This window comes from Rhinoderma darwinii, chromosome 5 (assembly GCF_050947455.1).
Source record: "Rhinoderma darwinii isolate aRhiDar2 chromosome 5, aRhiDar2.hap1, whole genome shotgun sequence".
Taxonomy (NCBI): Eukaryota; Metazoa; Chordata; class Amphibia; order Anura; family Rhinodermatidae; genus Rhinoderma; species Rhinoderma darwinii.
Window position 1 is genome coordinate 310,678,195 of NC_134691.1, and position 14,190 is coordinate 310,692,384.

The window sequence follows — 14,190 nt, forward strand, 5'->3', positions numbered from 1 at the left end:
ATAGTAATTAAAATATCTTGCATTTTAGCACTTCATTAAATATTATAGCCAGGTGTCCGAGACACATTCATGTTAGAACTAATGCAGAATAAATCTAGCTCTGTACCATGTTGTCTTCTTGAATTCTTGGCTTGAAAAATCAGATTGATTGAATCACATCATAAAATCACTGACATGTCCACTCGTTTCTGGCCAAACTGGTCATAATTGCTGAATGATAGCGCACATTCAGAGTCTAAACAGGAGTTACAATGATAGAAACCCCACCCTAACACACAGATGGGAACAATTAATACATATGGCTGAGGCATGTATTTGAAGACGCTCCAAATTAAACATGCTAGCATCTTGTGTAGGAAGCGCACGCAACCTTACAAAAATAATAAATAGGGCAAGTAATAACAAATTTAAAATTCAGTCCACCAAGGAAACGAGTTGCCAACTTAAAAACCCAGAATTCCTTTTGCAATAAAAGATTCCCTGCCCCCCAAATCGAAAAGTTAACCCTTTTATCCCATGTGAGTGTACACAGCATTTTATAATGTAATTCAATAGCACAGGAGTTTTTATGCAGTTTTCTGTATGGTACATCTGATCTTAGGAGTAATGGCTGACCTCAACATCTGACCCGGTGACTTGTCACGTCAGATCACAGTGTCAGTGATCCGCATCCTGGGTTCCTAACTTTTATGCGAGACATGTCACTCATTGTTATTAGTCTCCATATTGTGCTCCAGAGATAGTCCCAGTTTTCTGCTTAATTTCCATATGGTAATATAACAATTTTCATAGAAAAATGTCAAACATTTACATTGGTGATTTAAAAATCTGTGCTGGGGTCCCGAGTATTCTAGTAATTGCTGGGGGGTCTGAGCTCAACAACCCACACTATTATAAACCTGTAATATTTTTTTTATGCTACGCCACTAGTTTGAAAAGCATATCCACATGTATACTGATATATATGCAGTAAGTATCCCTATATAAACAGCGCATAAAAGGTGATAAAAAAACTCCATGATCCATTTTTATGGTACCAACCTTTCGGACCACACAAGTCACTGTGTTCAAATTCCCCTTCTCCACCCTGCCGGAAACCATACAGCAATTGAGACTCTTCAGTGCATCCTTGTTCTGAACCACCTTGTAGTTCAGATTGTGCTCAATAAATTCTGCAATTAAGTGGAATCACTTTTTAATGTAACAACATTACTGTTTACACTGGTTAAATTTACTGCAAAGTCCATTACATAATTTTACCCAATTCTGAGTTTCATGTTTACGACTACTATAATACCTATATACAGTACTGAAGATTTTATTCCAATATAAAATATAACAGTAAAATGAACAACACGAATAAACAGATGCTTTACACATAGAGAAATTCAAAGGTTTCTCACAAGCCAAATCAATTCCTCTACAGTCTGGGAACTCCTAAGTCAGTAGGTGGATAGAGATTGTAAGGACAAAATAATAGTTTTCAGGAAATATGAGCATTCGGGGAATTATACCAAATAAGCTGGAGGAAGTCTGCGAAAAAAATTATCCATGTTAAAGCTAATTTGTAGCAGAGCAGACAACAAAAGAAGGCAATGACATGGCCTGTGTAATGGCAATAACAGTACAGATGGAAGAGAAAAACAGGTGCTAGTGTGAGAGCTCTCCTTATTATTACTGGATACAGAGCAGAGTACAGCAAAATACAAGTTCTCGAAATACATGATCATAAAAGGAGATCTATGTAAGCACCAATCATCTCACACCTCATGCACTCCCCTGAGATATTCTCGGAGATGATTTTTCAATATCTATGAAACACATGTGATTTATTCTTCTGTATTTAGCCTCATATCGAGCTCGGATCTGTAGCCATCACGTTGCCATTTTCACAGATGTCTTAAAGGGTTTGTTTGAATTGTGTCCCCAACCACGAGGAGCATGCAAGGAACTTGATGCGATCAGCTAATCACAGCTCTCAAGCCATGCTACGTGGAGAGACTCACTCATTAGGCGTCAACCTAAAACATGGTCCCAATTTTCAGGTCCCAATTTTATGTAGGTAATAATCGTGATTTGTATTCATGTATATGATTTGAGTGCAATTTGTTTTAAACATATATCTCTGATCAACAAAACTAATCTAGGGTTTCCAACTGTACATATGGATAGGCATTTTTAGGTCCCATGCACACTGCTCAATTTGGGATCTGTATTACATGTTTCCCAAAAACGTCTGATTTTACATTGAGGCACACAGAAGTTACCTCACGAATTTAATGAGGATTCAAGAGAAAAAAAATCGTGTGATATGCTCCAACTAAAAGCAAGGACACCATTGAATTTTCAGTAGGACTAAAATCATCGTGAGACTATAGGATCACTAAATTCTCTACCATTAAATAAGCAATGCACTTAGATGTCTTTTTTTTTTTTTTTGCTTTATTAACAGTCCTGCGCATAACATTAATAAATAATTTAGTGAAAAAGTAGACAATTACAATAAAAAATCCTGTTAGCCACTCATGTCAAAGACTATGTATGAATCCAAATAGCTTGATTAAGGTCCTACAGAACAAACCGGTTGCCTACTCCACGGTGAGGTCAAGAATTTTTGTTTTAGATGTTTTACGGTTAGGTCCATAATTATTTCAGCAGTGACACAATCTTCATGATTTGGGCTCTGCTGCCACCGCATTGGATTTGAAATGAAACAACTGAGACGCAATTGAAGTGTAGACTTTCAGGTTTATTTCAAGGGGTTGAACAAAAATATCCTGTGAAAAAATTATGAATTGCAACCATTTTTTCTACACAGCCTCCTCATTTCAGGGGCTCAAATGTAATTGGACAAATTAACATTACCATAAATAAAATGTTTTTTTAAATACTTTGTAGAGAATCCTTTGCAGGCAATGACTGCCTGAAGTCTGGAAACCATGGACATAACCAAACGCTGGGTTTCCTCCCTTGTGATGTTTTGCCGGCCTTTACTGCAGCGGTCTTCAGTTGTTGCTTGTTTTTGGGTCTTTCTGCCTTAAGTTTTGTTTTAAGCAAGTGAAATGCAGCTCGATCGGGTTGAGATCTGGTGATTGACTTGGCCATTGTAGAATATTCCACTTCTTTGCCTTAAAGAACTCCTGGGTTGCTTTCGCATTATGTTTTGGGTCGTTGTCCATCTGTACTGTGAAGCGACGTCCAATCAACCTTGCTGCATTTGGTTGAATCTGAGCAGAAAGTAAATCCCTGAACACTTCAGAATTCATCCGGCTGCTTCTGTCTTCAGTCACATCATCAATAAACACTAGTGACCCAGTGCCTTTGGCAGCCATACATGCCCATGCCATCACATTGCCTACACCATGTTTTACAGACGATGTGGTGTGCTCTGGATCATGAGCCATTCAAGGCCTTCTCCATACTTTCTTCCTCCCATCATTCTGGTACAGGTTGATCTTAGTTTCATGCTGTTCTAGAACTGGGCGACTTCTTTAGATGTTGTTTGGCAAAGTCTAATCTGGCCTTTCTATTTTTGAGGCTGATTAGTGGCTCAGTGGTTAGCACTATTGCCGTGCAGCGCTGGGGTCCTGGGCTCAAATCCAACCAACATCTGCATGGAATTTGTATGTTCTCCCTGTGTTTGCGTGGGTTTCCTCTGGGTACTCTGGTTTCCTCCCACACCCCAAAAACATACCAATAGGGAATTTAGATTGTGAGCCCCAATGGGAACAGTAAAAAAGAGAGGACCTCTGTACAGCTCTGCGTAATAAGTTTGCACTATATAAGTAACTGAAATAAGTCTTATCTTTATGGTAGACTTAGATACTGATACACCTACTTCCAGGAGAGTGTTCTTCACTTGGGTAGATGTTGTGAAGGGGATTTTCTTCACCATGGAAAGGATTCTGCCATCATCCACCACTGTTGTCTTCCATGGACGTCCAGGCATTTTGGAGTTCACGAGATCACCAGTGCGCTCTTTTTTTTTTCTGTACCAAACTGTTGAATTGGCCACTCCTAACATTTGTGCTATCTCTCTGATGGATTTCTTCTTTTTTTTCAGCCTAACGATGGTCTGTTTCACTTGCATTGAGAGCTCCTTTGACCTCATGTTGTGGGTTCACAGCAACAGCTTCCAAATGCAAATGCCACACCTGGAATCAACTCCAGACCTTTTACCTGCTTAATTGATGATGGATTAACGAGGGAATAGCCCATGCAGCCCATTAAATAGCTTTTGACATAATTGTCCAATTACCTTTGGTCCATTGAAAAAGAGGCAGCCACATATTAAAGAGCTGTAATTCCTAAACCTTTCCTCAAATTAGGATGTGAATACCCTCAAATTAAAGCTGAGAGTCTGCACTTTAAGCCCATATTGATTATATAACTGTATATTCAATTTGTTTTGGTAAACAGCTAAAATGTCAAAACTTGTGTCACTGTCCAAATAATTCTGGACCTAACTGTATAGTGATGATTTCTACTGTTATAAATCTGTAAAACCATGTACTAGAATAAGTATTTAGAGATGACCATATTATGTCTCCAGAGCCCAAATATAACACCCATAGAAGTCTATGGAGCCCTACTCTACCTACATATCCCTCTGGTGACTTATTGGGGTTTTTACTGTCAGATTACAGAGGAATTTGGCTGAGAAAATAGTGGCATGCTACCTCAGATGTCTATTTATAGAGGTGGCCTTTCAGGGGAGAATATCTCTGTAATATGGTGCAGCGCAGAGGCACTATAAGGTAGCACACAGAGTACCTATATATCCATAGTATGGAGCCACAAGGATTCTGTGTCCCTCTTTACAGGCTGTGTGTACAAGGATCTGTCATGTGCATAATGCCTAAAACTGACCATAGACAAAACATGAATATGACTTAAACAGCTAATTTTTACCATTTACCAGATTATTGGCTATTAATCGGCCATGTTATTTCATGATCAATGACAGATAACCTGGCCATAAAGTGTAGTGTTTGATTCTTGAGGTTTTTTTGTTTTTTTTCTTTTCCTTGCTATATCGGGCAATCTTTTTATGCATCTTTGTAGTGGCATGGGTCAAAAGTCATGTCAAAAGACCAATTGGACATCTGTATATATAGTGCACTTCATGTCTAGGGTCAGTTTCCTTCATTTCATTGATTTAATTTTATTTTCTGAGGTGCTCTGATGCTGCTTCAATGAAGTCAGTTCTAAATCGAATAGGAAAAGGTGTAAGTGAAAGTACTATAGGTGCTTGCTGCATACTTTCACTTCTGTACAATTTGAATGGAGTGAAAGGAAAAGAAAATATATAAATAGATTTCAGTTGAAAACATCACCACCTCATTAGAAGAATAACAATTCTTTTTGGCACAGCATTTCCATTGGCTGCCAGGTACATTTTAGAACTATATGTGGTCACCCCCAGGCACATTGTCTTTGAAAAGCAGTTCCACCCAACTAAAAAATTGTATAATTGCATACCAGAATTGTAGCCACAGGTGGTTTTATGGAATTTTACATTTTAAATTGAGAACTGTTGTCATGCCGTGGTCACTTATCTGTACCGCAGGATACAACATAGCCCTATCCCAATAGATGTCATTATATAAGAGCACAACTTATACCTGAGACCCTCTGTATTCATAGTGCATAATACTGCTAATTCTCCATTTCAGCAAAGTGTTTTATTGTTATTATTGTTGTTATTATTATTATTATTATTATTATTATTACTATTATCATTATTATTAGGATTATTTTTAGTTATTTTCCCATTGCTTATACAGCACCAGTGTATTCCACAGCACTGTACATAAATTATAATCAGCCACATCAGTTCCTATCCCCCACTGGGGCTCCTAATCTTGTTTCACACCCACATGGGATCAGTTCCTATCCCCCACTGGGGCTCCTAATCTTGTTTCACACCCACATGTGCCAGTTTAATAGGAAGCCAATTAACCTTTTAGTATGTTATTGGCTAAAAGTAATTTATGCTAGCTATAGGCTCAGTACATCCTGCTACATGACCATAGTAATGTCGTATTATTAGTTTAAATTTCGTACAATTGCTTTACGCCCAAAATTGACCAATTTGGAGACTGCTAATTATATACAAGGCATTCGGAAAATCTTCAGACCCTTTCAATTTTTTCCCATTTTGCAATGTTGAGACCTTGTGCTAAAATAACAAAAAAATTATAATCAAGTTTTAACCCATCATTCTGCACTCCATACCCCATAATGACAAGTGAAATCAGATTGTTAGTAATCTTTGCTAGTTTATTGAAAATGAAAAAAGGAAAAACGAATATATTGCATTGACATCAGTATTTAAACCCTTTACTCAGTACTTAGTTGAAGCACCTTTGACATTTTTTTTGGGTATGATGCCACAAGGTTTGCACACCTGGATTTGGGGATTTTCTGCCATTCTTCTCTGCAGATCCTCTCAAGCTCTATCAGTTTGGATGGGGACCGTTGGTGGACAGCCATTCTCAGGTCTCTCCAGAGATGTTCGATTGGGTTCAAGTCAGGGCTCTGGCTGGGCCACTTAAGGACATTCACAGAGTTGTCCCTAAGCCACTCCTGTGTTGTCTTAAGGTGCCATCCTTATGCTGCCACCACCATGCTTCACTGTAGGAATCATATTGGGCAGACGATGAGCAGTGCCTGGTTTCCTCCATACATGACACTTAGAATTGAGGCTAAAAAGTTTGATACTGGTTTCATCAGACCACAGGATCTCAGTCTGAGAGTCCTTTAGGTGCTTTTTTGCAAACTCCAGGTGAGCTTTTATGTGTCTTTTACTGAGGAGAGGCTTCTTTCTGGCCACTCTGCCATATAGCCCAGATTGGTGGAGTGCTGCAGTGATGGTTGACCTTATGGAAGTTTCAGCACACAGGATCTTTGGAGGTGAGCCAGAGTTACCATTGGGTTCTTGCTCACCGTTCTTACCAATGCCCTTCACCCCCGATTACTTAGTTTGGCGGGCCGGCCAGTTCTAGGAAGAGTCCTGGTTGAACCAAACGTCTTCCATTAAAGAATTATGGAGGCCACTGTGCTCTTGGAGACTTTCAGTGCAGCAGAATTATTATTGGCTGATGCTTATTATACAGTACAGGTATTATTTTCCTAAACATTTTTTATTAACGTTTAATTTTTCTTCTTTCATTACAAAAAGTTTTTCTTATCCAAATTCAAAACATAAAATTGTAGCCCCCTTTTTACCATATCCCTCATTAGCTATGGTAGTTTTACACGGCCAGATTTCCTAGCCGGTAACTAACTTTATTTGGCTCTCGTTTAGCTCCTTTTACATGAAGCAATGGTTTAGAATATTTGGGGACGAACGGTCGTTAATACAATAGTTCATACCCATATAGTTGCATGTTGTTGACAGCTCATCCTCTGTTTACACAGGGAGATGTGCAGCCATTAGCGACCATTTGTTGGCCACGTATAATATACAACTAGCCGATGAACGAGCATTTGCTCATTTGTCGAGTGATCCCTGTCCTGTTTACACAAAGCAATAATCGGGAACGATCATTTGTATGAGCACTCGTTTGCCTGATAATTGGAGCGTTTAAAAATGGTCTTCACTTCACACACCTAAAAGATCCCTCAGTGGCTTAAAGCCATAAACATTTTTACATCCACAGTTTCATACTGCATCAACTAAAAATGTAAAGGCTGTCTCATTAAAACAACCCCTGTCCATATACCCCAATAGGGTATGTGGCCATCATATATGAAACTCACCTGCTTGGGATGCTCTTCGTGAGCTAGAATGAAAAGCTGCTAAGAACAACTCACATCCATGTATGACATGTTCAGTCATTCATTTTAGTTAGAATTTCCCCTAAAGCGGCTGCTGCAGAGGAAATGTATGGATGGAAATATATAGATGGTCCAAACTGTCCCCAGTAATAACCGCTGATCATCATTGATTTCTCAGGCTGGACTCACAACTTTTTTTTTATTTTTTTTTTATTTTTTGAGAAGGTGAAAAAATGTGCTTTATTAAGCCAACATAGCAAGGCTTCAGTCCAACATTAGGACCTTTTTCAAGCATGGTGATACATTCATCAATAGCGGTTTATATAGCGTGTATCTAATACAGATAATCAATCTCATTATAATAATTAAAAAGTGTATTAAATGCACTACAATGTGTTAAAATTATTCTTAAGGTATCAAAAAATTATATATTGATAGAGAAAGTGAAAAGTGACATATAAAAATATAACATATTAATATGAGCGAAATAACAAGCAGAAAATTAACATGGTTACAAGCTAATTAAATAATTATGATTACAAGCTAATTCAATAAATAACTGGAGGCAACATCATGTTTTCTCCAGTTTTTCTTTTGTTAAGATATGTTTATCAGCGGCCTGTAACCTGGCAACGAGTCATGTACATCACTTCCGGTTTCATTAGTTTGACACATGCGCTTTTGACATCGGCGAACGAGGAATAATGATGGCATCGACTGAATACACAACATCATTCTTTTTACATGAATTAACTTTAATATATAAAAGGGTTGTCTTCATGACATCACGAAATAATAAAAATAGTTAACAAGTTGATACATTCAAGTCATTTTAACATCTTCAACCACAATTTAAGTGCAACTTTACATTCAACAGAATTCTTGAATATCTTTTTTTTAAATTCAAAAATAAGTTTCCAACGGGTTGTAATATTTTAATGTACATAGAAGGTAATGACACGTTAATAATGAAAAATATATATTTTGGCATCCAGAAATGTAAGATAAAGTAGCAATACAATAAATGTAATTTTTGCATAACGATATGATTAACACTGTGCACAAGTGAAACACAAGTTTGGAGTCTCCTTTCCTGATCCTTCTTGATACTCTGACGTGCAAGTTGGCATTTGACCAAGGGGCTTTTTTGCTTCCATTAATATAAATAGACTTACACCAATGATGACTTTGCATCAGCTGCACAGTATAAAAGTGCCAGGAATCTGTTCTTAAACTGGTGGACGGGAAATTACAAGAAGCCCCTGGCACACAAAGTTTTAGAGCTGATCTGGACGGTTATAGTTAAAGCAAGCTTACTTATTCATAGACTTCAATTACATACTGTGTGGGCTGTTTTAAGCTGATACTGTGTCATTTACTTCTAGTAAATCGTGCGTGATGTGGGGTATAGGGGAATAGTGGCTTCATAGAATAGAGATTTAAAATAGAGAGTCATTTCCTCAAGGTTAAGAGGAACATGGCTTACACAATTTATTAGGCTCTATTTATTAAAAATTAAAGGAGTTTTAGGAAACAGTTGCATTTGGACCCTGGTAAATGATGGGACCCAAAGAAGACGCCAATATTTTAAAGGGCACGTGGTAGGTGGGGGCCCTGTTACAGATTGCGCATTGGAGCCCAAGAGCTTCAAATTACAATTCTTAAGTAGAAAATTGAGGTACATGAGAGCTATTAGTTAAAAAGAGCGGATTATTCAACTGTCCTATTTTTTCACAGGATCTAAAAGGATTTACTCTACGTATGTAGTGTTAAGGCCCTTTTACACTGGCCGATTATCGTGCAGACGAGTGTTCATATAACGCTCATTGCAGATAATTGCCCTGTGTAAACGGAGTAGCCCTCAGCAGATGAACGAGCAAGTGCTCGATCATCTGCTGGTCGTATCATTTAAAAAAACTAAAAGATTATCGTTGTCGACAGCACGATGGGGTTGAGAGATCGGAATAACGACCGCTCGTCCCCATCCATAGTTCCGTGTGACAGGAGCAAACAAGCGCTGATCAAAGATGCAAGCACTGATCAAAGCTGTCTCGTTGATCGGTGCTCGCTGCACCGGCCTATTGTCGGCCGGTGTAAAAGGCCGAGCAATTAAATCAGATTCCCATTATAAGCCCTGAAGTTCTGACTTCATTCGCTAGTATCAGATCTGCTATATTGGCTTTAGGAACTAATGTCTGGCTTGGTAACTTGCATCTGATCTGGTGTTTACACAGCGACATCAAAGAGACTGTACTAATCTTGCTTACTTATGCCTGGCTTTGAAGTATAGAGACATGCTGTAATCTCACCATACTGCCGGCCCTCTAAAAGTGACCATATAGCCGGAGATTCTGATAGTAAAATGCCTTTAAATCAAATCTCTGTAAACTCTCAAAGTTCACACACTGCCTATCTGATCTTGAAAGAGCAGATATAAGCTACAGTATCAGCCATGTGCTTTTCAGCCATATTCATGTGGAATATGATTGCTATATCTAATATTTCATCTTTAAAAGGTATTATTACTTAACATGGATCTTATGGATGAATAGGATAGTCCTTGTTGCTTAACCATACAGCTATCCATTTTTAAATCTACGGTACTTAAAAATGCCTAAGTCCTACATGTCAAGACAAAGATGCCATACATTGATAGACAGAAAATTTAAAAAGGTTTAACATTATGTCATTTGTTAGTACATTTATACAAAATAACATTTTATCATGTGTAAATGTGAGAAAATTAACATTAAAGGCTATGTTCACCTTTGCAATAATTTTTTTTCCTCTCAAGCTGCAACTTTGCAAATAGGATTGATTAAAAATGTCCTACCATTTTTTGCCTATAGTTGCTGTGCAGATTTATGTATCTCCATGGTAACAGACAACCAACAATCCCTGTGTAGTCTGATCCTGCAGTCATACTCTCTTCCATCTGTCCCATACTTCTTGCTAGTCTACTGAAAGTATGATAGGACAAAGTAGGGGACAGATAGAAGGGAGGATGGCTGCAGGATCAGGCAACACATAGTTTATTGTTACTATGGAGACACATAGTTCTGCATAGGTGCTGTCGACACTATTTGTAAAGCTTGAAAATACTATTTGCATAGTTGACTTATTTTTCATTTTGGATGCATTGGAGCAATAAAGTAAAATAAATTATATATATATATATATATATATATATATATATATATATATATATATATATATATATATATATATATATATATATATATATATATATATATATATATATATATATATATATATATATATATATATATATATATATATATATATATATATATTTGAAAGTGGAGATAGCCTTTAATTTCTTATACTTGTATCCATGTACTGATACAAGGCTTAATTTATAGATATCACATTGTGCATTTCCAACAACTCATTGTTTAATCCATGGTTGAATTTAGTCATACATAACTCAGTTTTCTGGAATGGGGTGCTTAATAAATTGTCCTGTGGTATATGGCACCAAGAAGTTAGCAGCAGATCCTTTAAATATTGTAAGCTGGGAGGTGGAGCCTCCATAGATCAGACTTTTTCCAGCACTTCCCACAGATGTTCTACTTTATTGAAATTTGGGTGATTTGGAGGCCAGGTCAACACCTTGAACTCTTTGTCATGTTCCTCAAACCATTCCAGAATAATTTTTTGCAGTGTGGCAGGTGCTTTATCCTGCTGAAAGAGGCCACTGCTACTAGGAAATACTGTTGCTATGAAGAGGTGTACTTGGTCTGCAGCAATGTAGGTGGTACGTGTTACAGTGACATCTACATTAATGCTAAAATTCAAGGTTTCCCAGCAGAACATTGCCCAGAGCATCGTACTGCCCCCTGCCGGCTTCCCTTCTTCCCATAGTTCATCCTAGTGATATTGTATATCTTTCCCAATTAAGTGACGCCCACGCATCCGGCCTGACACGTGATGTAAAAGAAAGTGAGATACATCAGACCAGGCCACCTTCTTTTTTTATTACACGATGGTCCAGTTCTTATTCTCACGTGTCCACAAATTCATCAGTTATTCACATCACCTTCCCGTTGTTTGAATGTTAAGGCTGGACGGTGTACGTATACACACACACATATATATATATATATATATATATATATAAAAACTAGGGGACATATACAAAAACACCGAAAAAGACCATACTTACAAATGGACACAGCCAGGTCCGAAACGCTGATGAAAGGGTGAGCAGGTGCTTTAAATAATAATAGCCACTCCCACCAGTCTTGAGGGGAGTGGTGTGTGGTGCATGGGATGTGTAGTAAGAAATAATAAATGAATAGTGTGTGTGCAAGTGTAATACTATAAGTGAAATATAGGGGGCAGTAATGAGTGAAGTGCCTCAATAGAAATAAATGGATACTGGGGTGCAAGTGAGTGAAACATGGAGGGATAGTGTGTACGTCATGAGGCACAACGTGTATAGCCAGGTAGAAGCCTATTTGTGACGCCTTGATAATTCATAGAGCGGGCTACCCTGCTTGCTATGCCAAACAACAACACACCATGCTCTCCCAGCATCAAAGACCCGGCTGTGTCCAAGAGAAGCGAATATACATAATAATGAAAAATACCTGGGGTATTGGTAATCATTTTGGCCAAAAGGACGCAAGCTCGCACTCCACGTCAAGGATCCCCAGACTTGCGAGTCCCTAACTCCTAAACTGGAACAGAATGTTCCTGATGCACAAACAGAACCGATAAAAACAAGGGGACATATAAAAAACACTGAAAAAGGCCATACTTACAAATGGACACAGCCAGGTCCGAAACGCTGATGAAAGGGTGAGCAGGTGCTTTAAATAATAATAGCCACTCCCACTCCTATATAGTCCATAGAGTGTATATATATTTATATATGACAAAGATGGAACAGAGGGGAATTGAAGGGGTTGTCTGCTTTGAATAACCACTTTTTGTCAGATGGGTCCTCCAATGTTAAACTGATCTCCTTGGTCCCCTAGCAATTAATTCTTCTGCAGCACCACTACAGGGCAAATGAAGCATTACACAATTCATATTTAAAATAATGGGCTCTCCCTGTGATACACACACACACACATGCTGAGTTCTACAGAGTGACAGACACTTTTTATAGGCACTCTCCCACAGATGCGGGACCTGAACAGATACCCTTTTCCCTTCTATTAACTCAAATTTCAGTTGTATGGTATTTGAAAATGGGTTCTCAAACCAGACAACTCCTTTAATAATTCAGTCACAGTCATACTGGCTACTAATTTGTCTGCATAATTCATTGTTGCTGGCAGAAGGTAAATGGTCACAGCATATTTTTACTATGTTAGTTTGGATGCCTGCCATGGCAACCAAATATATTTTGGTCAGGATTAGTCACTTGAAGAATTCACTTCCTCTTTCAATTATCCATCAAATGTTTTCATTCAAACTTCTGCTGAAATGTTCTATACTACAGGGAAAACCTGGTTAATTTTTTTGGATTTCAGCAACTATATGTTGCAGAGTTTTTTTTAAGTCAACACATGGTGGTTCTGCTCAGCTATAAGTGTATTTTTAACAGTTGAGGCTTGCTAACGACAGACACGAAATTATATGAGTCATCGAGAATCCCCTTTAGCTGTTAACAAGGAGATCCGAGACACAACAGTGATTAAAAAAGAAACTGCTAAACCCTTGCTGTGCGCAATACTAGTTCCTAAATCTACCATAAAGGTACAAAAAAATGAAATTACTTTTTATGCATTGAAATGTAATTATTATGGAGATCTGGTTTAACCATGCATGAGGTTGCTTCATAATGTGCCTCAAATAGCTCTAATATCCCAGAAGGCTTAGCCACTTTAGTACTGCAGTGTAGACATAGCGTCTCCCACTCACACACCACCTTCTCTGTCCTGGGACCCTTGCTCTTCTCCATCTACACCTTTGGTCTGGGACAGCTCATAGGCTTTCAGTACCCCTTCTATGCTGAAGACACACACATTTACCTGTCTGGCACAGATTGTTACCTCCCTGCTTTCCAGAGTGTCTAACAGCTATATCCTCCTTCTCCACCCACTTCCTAAAACATGGAGAAAAATGAATTCATCATCATTTTTCCAATCTCACTTAACCCCCTTACCAGAACTATCAATCATAGTTAAAGGGGTTGTCCAGACACAGGGCGGTTTTTCATACTGGTGACCTACCCACAGGATACGTCATCAGTATATGATCGGTGGGGGTCCGACAGCCGGACCCGCACCTATCAGCTGTTCAGGATGCCTCTGGGCACCAGATTTTATGCAGTGGCTGGCGCCGGAGGCAGATGGCTCCCTACAGTGTATAGTAGCTGTACTGCGATACTGCAACTCTGCTCCTATTAACTTGGATAGGAGCAGAGCTGCGGTA